Below are 13,555 nucleotides of genomic sequence, written 5' to 3' on the forward strand. Positions count from 1 at the left end.
CCTTCTTTATCTTTCCTAGGGATCAAAGCATAGAACATATGCTGATGTTTCATGCCATCTAAAAACTTCCTTCCATCAACAAGACATATTCGAGCACTGCTACATACCTTTTCACCTTCCTTTTTCATGGGCTTTAGTTTGTGGCGAACTTCATCCTTTGTTAGAGAGTATGTGTTTGCATGACCATCATGTATTGCATGCCTATCAAACTACCATAGTCTACCCAAAAATAGATGGAAAACATTCATTGGAATAACATCACAAAGAACTTCATTATGGTAACTCCCAATTTTTGAATTTCACTAAACATTGTTCACTTACCAGGACCCTATGATCATCTTTCACCCAAGTAATTTGATAGGGCTAGGGGTGTTTCTCCCTCTTGAGCTTCAACTTAGAGACCATCTCCTCTAATACCAAGTTATCAGTGCTACCACCATCAATGATCACATCACAACATTTATCCTCACACTTGCACCTGGTACAAAATAAACTCCTCCTTTATCCTGGTTCAATCTCACCACTTAGTAGGATGCTTTCATTTACTAAAGTCTCTCCTCTTTCTACATCCTTTTAATGTGATCATTGTGTATCCTCATCCACATGAGCAACCCTAGCTTGACCCTCAGCTCTCCTATCTGTCCTTCCTTATTGTTGAGGGCATTCAAAGGCATGATGACCTTCTTCATTGCAATGGAAATAGGTACCATGAAAGCCTCCTCTTCCTTGTCCACATCCTCTACCTCTTCCTCTTTGATTTCCAAAATATTGATCACGAGAGCAGTTGAAACCCTCATTCCTCTGGCTCCTACTAGTATCCATATCTTCATTTTTCTTTTGGGTTTTATTTTGGCCTCTAAATGACCTACCACTACCCCTTCCTCCTTAACCACACCCCCTTTGTCTCCCTTCAAACTTTTTATTTAGCTTGTCTTCAACTCATAGGGCAAACTGGTATGCCTCTTCAACACTGGTCATTCTTACCAAACTTAATTACTCCTGGATGCTTCATTGTAACCCACTAATATAACGAGCAAACTTCTCCTTATTTACTTCTACATGCCTCACTCTAATCAAAAGTCGATAAAAATCCTCTATATATTCTTGGACTAATTTTCCTACTTTCTTCAACCCATGCATCTTCTTAAACAAATCAAGCTCGTAGTCAACAGGAATGAACTGCTTCTTTAGTTTGTCCACCTTGTGATCTTATCCTTTCCTCTTCTATTTTTTTCCAATTGAACCTCTTGCCACCAAATTTTGGCATGGCCTTTTAGTTTGGCCTTTGCAAACTTAACCCTATTTGGATCCCTGATATCCTCATACTCAAAGTACTCTTCCAGTTCATTAATCCAGTCGATCAACTTATTTGGTTTCAAATTTCCTGAAAATACATCCACATCAATTATAGGTCTTTTCCCAAACTTAGTAATGGCCCTAAAAATCCTTTCCTCTACCTGATTTAGAACTTCCTTGTCAAGTTACCCTTCTGGTACAATTTCTTCTTCTTTATTGTCATCCTCACTTTTGTCACCTGCAAGAACATTTGTTCCCCTACGGAGTTCCTCTTGCAATACTTGGATTTGCCTTTGGAGGGCTCTAACCTCCTCAAGATTAATATCTTCAACCCTTACACCATGCTCTCTTTTTGGAGGCATCTTCTTAACTCAAACCCACAACCACACAGTCCTGGTGTAAACTGCCTCACAGTCAATGCTCTGTCTACACACTCAGGAAAACAAGCTCTAATACCACTTTGATGAGGACACAACCCAAGCATAGAATGGACACAATAGGAAAGGGAAATTTTTATTAACTGTAAACATATGCTAGTACACTTAGCGCAGAGAAACTGACTCCAAAACATGCCCTATGGGCTTACAATAGCATAAATCTGGAGATAAATTCTTCTCCCAATATCTTCTCTCAAACTCCACTCTGAACTACCTTTTACAATGCCAAAAATGTTCTTAAATAGACCTCAAAGGGTTAAGGATTAGGAATACATTCTAGAAAGTGCTATTTGGCATCCACCAACCAAATAGAAGGCTCCAGAAGTCGCATTAGAAGTCGGCACAAAATTAGAAGAATCCTAAAATGGTAACCAAACTTTCGGGAGGCATAACTTTTGAACCATAGCTCTGATTGATGAACCATTTACATTTCTAGAAAGCTCTCAAAGTTCTCTATAGCCCTACGAACAAGTTTTGCTCATCCTCCATTTTTTTCCCCTATTTGAGGTCATTTTATGACCCTAACTTGACTTTGAAGCATTCTTAGGAGGTCTCCAAAAACCAAAAAACTGCAATAACTTTCAAATCATGGGGCCTTTTGACCTGATTCTTTTTCTGGAATGCTCTAAATTACAATGACAATCATCCAACCAATTTACACCTTCTTGTTCACCAAAATGATGGCTCAATTATATACTCCTTTTTTTGGCATTTACACGTATCCCAAGGTGATTAAAAACTCTAACCCAAAACACTAATAGTGGAACTATGAGAGTTGGAACCTTTATTTGACCCAAATGGGTATCCAGAAATGAAAACACACGAAACAAAAACTAAGTCTAAGTACATTTTTTCTTGGATGACACAAGATTGCCCTTATACCTCTAGATGCTCCTACATCACATAGGGACTCCAAATCTTACCAATATATGTTCTTTAAGAAACTCACATACCACCTCTAATTAAGTCTTCTTTAAAGGTTTGGCTTCCACCCACTTGCTGAAAATAATAAATGCCAGTTAAGATATAAAAATGTCCTTGACTAGAAGGAGGATTGATTGGGCCTTTAAAATTCAAACCCCATTGATGAAAGGAGCTTCAACCACCATGGGCCTAAGAGGCAAAGCAATTAGCTAAGGTTTACTAGTAAACATCCTACACTTTTCACAATTGGCAACCCACTTATATGCATCCTTAAACATATGGGGCCAATAGAAACACTACCTCAAAAAATTTGAATGTTGTGATAGTAGAAGAGAATTATCCTCCACATGCATCATTATGAAAATATTTTAAGAGCTTCTCTTGTTGTTCCTTATTAACACACCTTAGAAATGTACAATCAATAGCTTTCTTATACAAAACATATTCCTGAATTACATACTTTAAGGCCTTTGTTTTTAGATCTCTCCTCTTCTTAGTAGTCAATCCATTAGGGAACCCACCATATGTTACAAAGTATGCAATATTTGAAAACCAAGGATCCTAAAGACTTACCATATGAAACTTTGGAATATTTTCCTCTTCAACTTGTTGATCCTTTGCCAAGGCTTTACAAAGTGTATTTCCTCTCACAAGTTTAGTTGGCTTTATTTCTATATCATACTCTTGGACCTTTTCTATCCAAGCTCCTCTATTATTGCAACCAACCTCTTTTTGTGTCAATATACTTTTAACTAAAAAATATAGTACGTGTATCACTGAATGAAAATGCAAAATATAAAACCTAAAAATTTTAAGTACTCTCACCACTCCATATGCATGTTTCTCTATTTGTGAGTATATCAATTCTTGATTCTTCAATGGCATACTCATGAAAGCAATTGGGGCTTGTATTCCTTCTTTATTTTCCTCCATCAATATGGCTGTCATGGTATGCTCTAATGCATAATAATATATGATGAATTATTTAGTGTAATCTAGATTAAAAAGAATAGGGGCTTTGGCAATAGCACCTTTGATGTCTTCAAAAGCCCTTTTTCCCATATCAATCCACTCAAAAGCTTTATTACCCTTCATTATATCTACTATACACTTAACTATTTCAAAGAAATCAGGTATAAACCTCCTCAAGAAATTTACCTAACCAAAGAAAGATTTTACTCTAGTTTTTCTCAATGGAAAACTTAATTTTTGAATGCCTTTAATTCTATCTGGATCAATCTTTACTCCTTCTTGAGAGACAATATGACCAAGCACTTTACCTTTTGTCACACAAAATATTGATTTCTTTTGATTTGGTGAGACACCATGATCTTCACACCTTTGTAGCACTTTTTCTAGGTTTTTGATGTGATCTTTTCTCTCTTTGGAAAAGACTGTCAAATCATCAAGGTATATGAAAATGATTATATCCCTCAAATCACCAAAAGCTAAGTTCATTGTACATTAAAATGTTGCACTGACATTAATTAAGACAGAAGGAATCCTACTATATGCAAAAGTACCCCATGGTGTGGTGAAGGTTGTCTTGAACTAATCTGCTTCATCTACTTGAATCTAATTATACCCTGAGAAGCCATCTAACATAGACTTCATCTTTGATCCTACAATAGTTTGTAAAAGATGATCCATTTTGGGGAGTGCAAAATTATCATTGAGAGAAGCCTGATTTAGATTTCCAAAATCCACACAAATCCTTATCTCTCCATTCTTCTTCCTCACTAGCACAATGTTAGCTACCCAAGTAGAGTGATGAATAGAATATATGATCCTATGCGTATAGTATTTTATCAATCTCCTTATATAATTCTTCTTCAACTATAGGGTTATAATTCCTTTGTTTCTATCTAAATGGTATTGCTTCTAGCTGAAGGGGGATTTCATGCTTAAATTCCCCATCTAGGAAATTTTTTATATCTTTATAACTCCAAGAAAATACATCTTGAAATTCAATAATAAATTTCTTGATTTTTATCCTCTCCTTTTGTGTGCAACACTTTCCTATGTTTATCATTTTTGGACTGATTTTTGTCCCTATATTTATCCCATCATACTCACCACAACTTTTTCCTTTCTTGTCTCTTTCTCTCTTAATGTATGAATCATGTCTATCAAAAAGCTTTTCCAAAGAGATAAGATGGGATAGAATTTTATTTCCTTTCAATTGGATCATGTCAACCTCTAGTTTCCTTTTATCATTTTTCATAGAATCACCACTCAAATTAGTGCTTCCTTAAAAATACAAGCCTACAACCTTCATTATCAAGAACATTGGGTCTAAATTGAACTTCCACTTTATAGATTCAATCCTTAAAATTAGGATGTGGTAAGAGAAATGATACAAATATTTCCAAAGAATTAGCTCTTTAATTGAATTTCCTTAGTATTACTACAACTAAGAACGCATCCAAACTTTCAATTTCATCCCAAAACTTATTATGACAGTTTTTCAATCTTGAGTTCTTTACTACAATTTTTTTCTAACTTGTCTTACCACCAATTATGCATATCCTTGAGCTTTGAGCATCTTGAGCCCTTCTTTTTGTTGCAATTATACCAAGGAGAAGGATTCATACTATAAGGTATTATCTATATTCTTAGAACCTAACTTGTATGTCAAACAAGTTGTTTCTCAACTAGGTGATGTCAAAACCACTCCTGCACCTGAACTAGCATTTACACAACTATCATCAAATTCCAAAGTCCATAGTTATTCACCATCAGCCTACTCTAATTGTTCTTGAATGTCTAGGGTGTCATACTATAGCATATAATTACTAAACTGCATTTCTTGATATAAGATTTGAGACCTAGGATCATCTGAGTTTAGGATAGTAAACTTTGCATTTTCTTCTAGATCTAGTTTCTCCCTTTTGTTCCCAAATTGGATAATAGCATAGGACTAGTCTAATTTTATCTCTCCCTCCATTTCCTTGCAAAAACTTCTACTTAGGATCATTCCATATCTTGTAGGGATGTATGCTACTAGGATGGTAATTTTTATCCTTTTAGAAGGATAGGAAGCTAGAGAAAATTGAGCATCTTTAATCTATCCAAGCAAGAATACTTGTTTTGCATCCATTGAGTAACATCTACTAAAGGTTTTAGTTAGTGGAAGACCTAGAGCTTTAGCTATAGATGCAAGCATTACATTTTTAGAAGCTCCTGATTCTATGATGCAATTACTCAACCTATTTTCTATGATAAACAATAAAATATAGAAGGCTTTTAATTGGGAGAAGTGGCTAAGGCAATAGAATCTTCTTCTTGAAATAGCTTAGGTAATGCAAAATATTCATTAAAAAAATGAGTTCCATTAGTACTAGCTTCATTTTGATGATCAATACTAGCATTAATATTGACATATCCTCCATCTTTATTATTGCAATGCTCAATTAATCTTGCAATTGATCAGGATTATATTTCAAGTAATCCAATGGAGATATTTGAATTCTCACTTGTTCACAGTACTATATTATGTCAAAGGAATCAAATTACTTACCTTTGTGCTCCTTTTGAAAAGTTGAACATTCCATGCCACTGTCTTTAGCTACTTTATTTGATGATGCATGCTTTTTAGTAGGCACTATAATGGAGGACTAATTCCTATTCTTTTGACCTCTAGTCATCACTATCAATTAGGATCCTTCTAGAGTTGCAAAATAGTCACCTACCTCTAAATTTGATTCATACTCCAAGAAATAGTTTTCAGAGTAGCCACAAGGAGCATGATCATCTTCACTTTTAGGATATTCTACTAATTGTTCTTTGTTATCCACCATCTGCCTATATCTAATCGTGTCAGCACATGTATCTCTGTCATGATCTACCCTTAGGTGTAAAGTGATGAGAGTTAATTATGACCCATTTAATACCATCTTTTAATCCATTTTATATGCCTTCATACTCATTCTCGTACCTTATTTTAGTTCTATTTTACCACCTTATGTTGCATATGGTTTAATATATATATATAAGTACTATTTATTATAGTTTTGGGATTAAATTATGGAAATTATTTATTGATTATTTTTACTAATCAAAATTATTTATGTCATGGCATATATAGTTTGCAACATTTTGATTCATGGGTGCAGATCTTCCTATTGCAATCTAGACCTCTGCAAAACCTCGTGTTGCCTATTTTTCTAGAACTTCCTATTGCAACTTGGACAAGAGTTGGTTCATGTGAAATCACCTATTTATGAGGTTGCAAAACCCATTCTTATATTTCCACCTTTGGATCCTAAATTTCTAGCTAAGTGGAAGGAAAATCATATCCCATTTAATAGTTATTTGAAATATTCCTATTTCATTTTCTATTATAATGGGTTATCTCAAAATTTATGAAGAATCACCATGTAAGGAGGAGGATTAGTAGTTGGAAATTACCTATTTTGGTTGTTATTATAAAGTACACATTTTTAATCTATAGTAAGCCATATAAAACAAACAAACAAAATTCTCATTGGAAGATATAAGAAAGTTTGTTTTTAATATGTGATTTGTGGTTGCACGTATTTGTTAGTTGTATATCTCAAAAAAAAATCTATTATTTACAATATTTGTTATTATTTGAGATTGTATATATGCAACACTTTTATGTAAGGGAGAGATATATAAAAATTAAAAATAGAAGCTTTTGTATGCAAATTTTCTTGTAGCAGAATTCTTTGTAAACTTTATATTATTTATGCATGAATAAAGCACCATTATTCTAATTACAGAAAAGTGCAAATTAATTTGTGCTCCATCACCAAGCATACTAAGGAGGCAAGATCCACTTCTCAGGATGGCTAGTGATTTGTTCTAGATTAGAGTGTGTTTTATTTTATGTATGTTTTGATTTGATTTCTTATATAAAATTCTTATATTAGCTTACTTGTTTTAATTCATGTTATTGTAATTAATTATTGATTCATGTATTGTTTAAGATATAAGTGTGAATTCATATTCTATGGTTTCTTATTTATTTTATGCAATGTTAAATTCTAGATTAAATTTTATATTTTATAATATTTTCTACTTTTTAGAATAGTTTTCCTTTAGATTTAAAAATTCAATTCCTACCATAGGAAATGACAGATCTTGTTGCCAGTTTTGTTTTGATTTATTGTAGGTTTCAACTTAGCCCCTGTCATCAAAAAGTGGCAATTCCTGTCACCAATTTTGTTTTGGTTTGTTGTAGGTTTCCTTCCACATGTTCTTAGTTGCATCCATCCCCACTTGGCATGCTATCTTCATCCCTTGAGCATATAGCCACTATACCTTTCACAATTTTATGATCTTGGATTGATATTTAAATGTGACATGAATTGGCTCTTCATCTTATCAATTATCCTTAATATTTGTACCATAGTTTTACCCTACAAAAAGCACACATATTTTGTCTCTTTGGAGTGGCCTCAATTTCCAACCTCTATTGAGCAAGTGGTATTTGCAAGGTCTTACCTCCAGTTTGATGCCTAGAGCCTTCTTTGTAAGGTTGGTGAAAAGAATGAGTAGGCCTATTGATTTGTTTCTTCAATGAAATTACCTCATTAGAAAACCTCTGAATCATGGCCTCTGTGTTATTTGAAGTGCCAGCTACAATACCTGTAGTTCTAGATTGAAGTTCTCTTTTCCACTTACTAGTGGCTATAATGTCATTTTTCATCTCCACAACAAGTGTCTGGGAAACTTGAAAGTTTGCTACATTTTCTCTTCTAATTTGATAAACCATATTAGGAGGCATAGAGCTAATGTAGAAGGTATTCTTATTGTCATTTATTGGTGCACTTGTAGCATGTATTCTCTTGAGGAGTTTATTAAACTTTGCATTGAAATACCTCATAGAAGTTGATGGTTCTTCCTTCATTTGTGCTAATTGTAACAACACTTGTGCATCTTCTGTTCTGTTATATCATTCTTCAAACCTTTGCTTCATGTGATTCCAATCTATCATGCACCCTATAGGTAAATCTTGAAACCAATCGATAGCATTATCTACAAGAGTATCCAAAAACATCCATACTTCCACATCTTCATCTTAAGGATTCACTCCACCACAGGCTTTATGAAAAGCACTTAGGTGTTGTTCTTCAATCATTGTGCCATCACCATTAAATATTGGAAAATTTTACCTTGATGCTTTTGGTAAGTCATTATTAACTCCAAGGGTGAGAGGACCAATTGCATTTCCCAAAGGGATTTCCATAGCTACAAGTACAATGATCTTTTTTTTTTGGAAAGTAATAGAAATAGGGAGTGTTGCGCTAATTAACAACAAAGCATCAAAGATAGGAGGACAAGAAATCCTAGCAATAGGAGAAGTAGAAGATTGACTTATCCTTGTTCTATTAGGAATAATTGTAATCAAGTGAGTTTCTTGGAGTTTCTTAGCCATAGATTCACTTGTATGTGCTCTTCATTTTTTGCAACTATCTTCTAGAATAAAAAAATTGGCCCTCTTGAGTTCCTCATATATTGGGTCAATCCTTCATATTTCTTTGGCACTCCTAGTATACTTGGGATCAAGGATGTATCAAATGCCTAGAAAATGGTGTTTTGAGTTTACCTTAACCCTAGTGATCCAGTAAAATTTACCAATCTTCAACTTTGAATTAGCTTCACCTTTCAAGAAGGTTGAGGCTATAAAACTAGATTAGGTTCTTACGAAAAACACCTTACTTCCACAAGGCCTATTTTGCAACTCAATATATATATGGAATTAGAGTGCAAATTAATTATGAAGAGAAATTCTTTAGATCTTTCATTTTGAATTCTCTCTAGCAAAATTTCCAAAAATAGTTGGGTAACATTTTGTTCTCATATTTGATTTTATAGTCTAACTCTTTTAATGCCCAATATCTTGGAGAAACAAAATGATGTTACCAACAAATGGATTAGTGTATGTATTCTATCACTACCCTCTAAATTGCACGGTACAGCTCCCTTAGGACTTGTAATGATGTGCAAAAAATATGTCTTTCTTAGATCAAAAGTTTTGACAAAATAAGATCTTAACCTAAGAGCAATAAAGGATAATCAAATTTCTTGCAAACAAAAAATTCAGGAAAAATGGGTTGGGACAACCTATCACACCCAATGGAATTACTATTATAGGTTATCTTGATTTTTTTGACCTTACTCCTATTCTAAATTTAAATTAATTATCAAAATGCAAAAAAGGAAAAGAAGAAGAGATGCACATGAGGGAAAATGTAATTGCTTTAAATATAAGACTTGAATAAAATGGAATCCAACAAGTTACTAATAAATTTTTACCACATGTATTCTTCAATTCCCAATGAAACTACTCCTAACATGCCATGGAACAAACAAGAGGAGAAGTCGAACCATATGTGAAAAAGTAAATGGAATTACTTATATTGTAAATACCATGATGAAATGGAATTCATGCAATGATCACACAATCACATGTAATTTTCCTTCAACTCTCAATGCAAAACTAATCTATGAATTGAATGGGAAACAAAACATGAAGATTAAATTAGGTATATGGAATTATAGAGCCAATTAACCATCAAGTTTTCTAACCTTTATATTATTAGAAGAAATTACATTTATAGTTTTCTGCCATTCCTCAATTCTAGCAGAGCAATAGTCACATAATAAAATAAATATAAATAAACATGAAAATATTGAATTTATAGCGTAATTGGGACATGTGGCATGTTCTTCATCGATGATCTTGATTCCTTGATACTTCTAAAAATAGCCAATGATTGTTTATCTTCATATGGCTTCAGAAAAACCCATGCAAATCCTTGTTTCTTCAATATTTTGTTGTTGGCACCATATTCATATAATTTGAATTCTAACAATTGCTACAAGTTTGAATTTGGGTCATCAATCTCAAATTAATGATCATGATTAAAACATAACAAAGCTCTTTACTTTTCCTCATGGCTTCTTGTTATTCATACGATATCTTCTTTCAATGCAATGATGCAATCAATTGATTTTTTTTGTTTCATTGTGTTACGTCATGGTTTAATTTAACCCCTTGTGAACATCCAAACACCTATTATTAATCCTTTCTAGCTTCAACCCTAGGTTATGATTTGACCCTTTGCAACCATCCAAGCCATGAATTTTGTTGCATCATTGTGTTGACTCCGAGTTATCTTTAATCACTTGTGATTATGCGGTGAGTATTGATCTTTTAGATTTGATGGCCAAGAATTAATCATCTTAACTCTTTTTTTTATCTTCTACAATACAGATCCATCAGCTCCATGTGTCATGTTATTTTCATTACATACCATCACAAATTAGATTTCAATTGTTTAGCACTAACTTGCGATCATGCACCTAGCAGTCATCTCTAGCATTTTGTGGCTTCACAACGGTCATCCTTAAACTGCTAGCCAAGCTTGTGACCATGCAATTCCTTTCTTTCACACCCTTGGAGCTGCTCATATTGACCTAGTACTTAATGTTGTGAACATGTGATGGTTTTTTTGATGTTTGACTATTAACACTTTTTCCAAGTCACAACTTATCATATCATTATTTTATTGACTATAGTGAAATAGCGACAAATCTAGTCTAATCATAATCACTCCTTTGCAGTATTAACTTTAGGTTCTCCTTAACTACCAGCAACCATGTAATTCCTCTATTTTCACTACTTCACAACCTTGACTCATGATTAACTTAACCTACCTATGACATTGTGAACACCCTTGATCTAAACTTCATCCAACAGTTAGTTTCTACCGAGTTGGGTTGGCTATCGAAGGATTTTCTTATTTTTTTGTACTAAGCTTAATTGATTTATCTATTGATTCCAGCCGACTAAGGTGATGAATATTGATTATTCTAAGTTGCATTTTAGCTGACTTCACAAAGTGGAAGATATAAGTATAAGGTCAAGTTGTGATTTCAAAGTGTATAAGTTATGAAGATCTTATTGAAGATTTGATAATGAGAAGAGGAAGCAAATTTAAAGGATAAGCATAATATCCTTGTGGAGTAGCAAAGTTATATTTGATCAGGAAGGATCAAGTATAAGCTAGTATAGAGATCTAAAATTAGCAATTTGGTTACATTCAAATTAGGTCATCTCATTGTTACTCTCTAACCATTGTAGCAGTGATCCAAATCTCCTAATAGAATTGGCTTAACAACTATTTGCAAATCCTCTAACAAGGTGGAAATTCCTCTTAATTATTTTCAAGACCTCTAACAAGGTCACTCCTAATAAGATGATTAAATCCTCTATTAGGGTCACACCTAACAGTGTATTTTGTAACCTTTAACAAGGTTGGCTCCTAAAAAGGCTCACTTTAGAAGAGTGAAAAATAGTTACTAGTTGCAATTGGTGGTTTTTCTCAAATTGGGTTTCCACATTAAATCCTGGTGTCAAATGTGTTCATGTTATTTTCTTTTATCTGTTTACAACTAAGTTAAAGTAATGGTAATCACAAACAAAATTTAAAGGTTTATATGTTAATCATTTACCGAGCTAATCTAGTTATTATCGAGTTACAACATTTTGTGTGTTTACCAAGCTTGAACAGTATTCAGTTATCTATTTGCATTTTTTATTGACATCTAAGGGATCTTGGATTTATTTTAGTAGTAACTGATTCACCCCTCCCCTCTTAGTTACTCCTCTTATATTTCCAACATCCTCCCAATGGTCTTCTCTTCAATTCTTTCAATCAGATGGTGGTATTTTGTGGTGTTGCGGTTCTGGATGGTTCTCTTCATTCATTGTCATTGATTCCTCCATTTTGGTGGCCAAAGTTGCTAACTTGCTCTATATTTTGACATTGGTCTCCCTGAAATTGCATTTTGGTAAAAAAATTGATTTTGTTTTTCCTTATTTTATCTCTTAAATTTTTTTATATTGCTTATAATATTGATCATTGTCAACACCCCTTCCTAGCCTCTCCTCATTTCCCACAGATGATCAACCTTTAAGTTGGGGGGAGGAATGTCACCCTATTATCTTCTATCCATCACCCTTACTATACTCATCATGTTATCCATTATATCCATCATATAATAACCTTTGTTTAATCTCTCATCTCTCCTATTTCACCCATTTAAACTCCTCTTGTGCAAATTGAGATAAATTCTCCTATATGAAACCTTTTGAACCATGATGCTATAACAAATGAATAGAAAAAAAAAGGAAAAGAGAAAAGAAAAATAATTTATGGGAAGTTAGAAGAGATATCCCTATTAAAGAAGGAAAAATAAGAAAGATTTTCATGTGAAGCAAAGAAAGGTATTTTTGTTTAAGAGTTATCATGGTTCAAGGTGGAGACAAAGCCAAAATTCATAGACCTAAAGTGCTTTCAATTAAAACTTAAGACCTTATGATTATAATGATTACACAAGGATGTGTAATAAGCTAAGTTGGGGGGACTGATGAGAGCAATTTATGTCCTAGATTATGTCATATTTTACCCTTCATGTTCATTTCAATATCTATTTTAATATTCCATTTTCTCCTTCTATGTTGCATATGATCTAATATTTATGAGTAATATTTAATATATTTATTAGATAGAATATATGAATAAATAGATGAAATTGTATTTATCTAACAAGTTGATCATGTGTTAAGACTCTTCCTATCACCTATTTCACAAGTTATTCCTATCACATTTGATGTAGAAACTATTGGGTACAATTCTAGCTTAAAACATATTCATGTCATCATATTAAAATATTATCCAGCATCCACAATGGCATAAGAGAAAGAGCTCAAAAATAATACCATCCAATGGATAGTGATTTGTTTGCTTTAAGAGAAATTGAAAATCTATTTTTACCATAATAAGCATGCAAGGAGTGAGCATACTGTATTACTAACCAAAAATAATACATTTATCACCTGTATTATTAAAACTAGAAACAAA

Source organism: Cupressus sempervirens, chromosome 2 (genome assembly GCF_028749045.1).
Source record: "Cupressus sempervirens isolate cs-2001-9-10 chromosome 2, ASM2874904v1, whole genome shotgun sequence".
Classification (NCBI taxonomy): domain Eukaryota; kingdom Viridiplantae; phylum Streptophyta; class Pinopsida; order Cupressales; family Cupressaceae; genus Cupressus; species Cupressus sempervirens.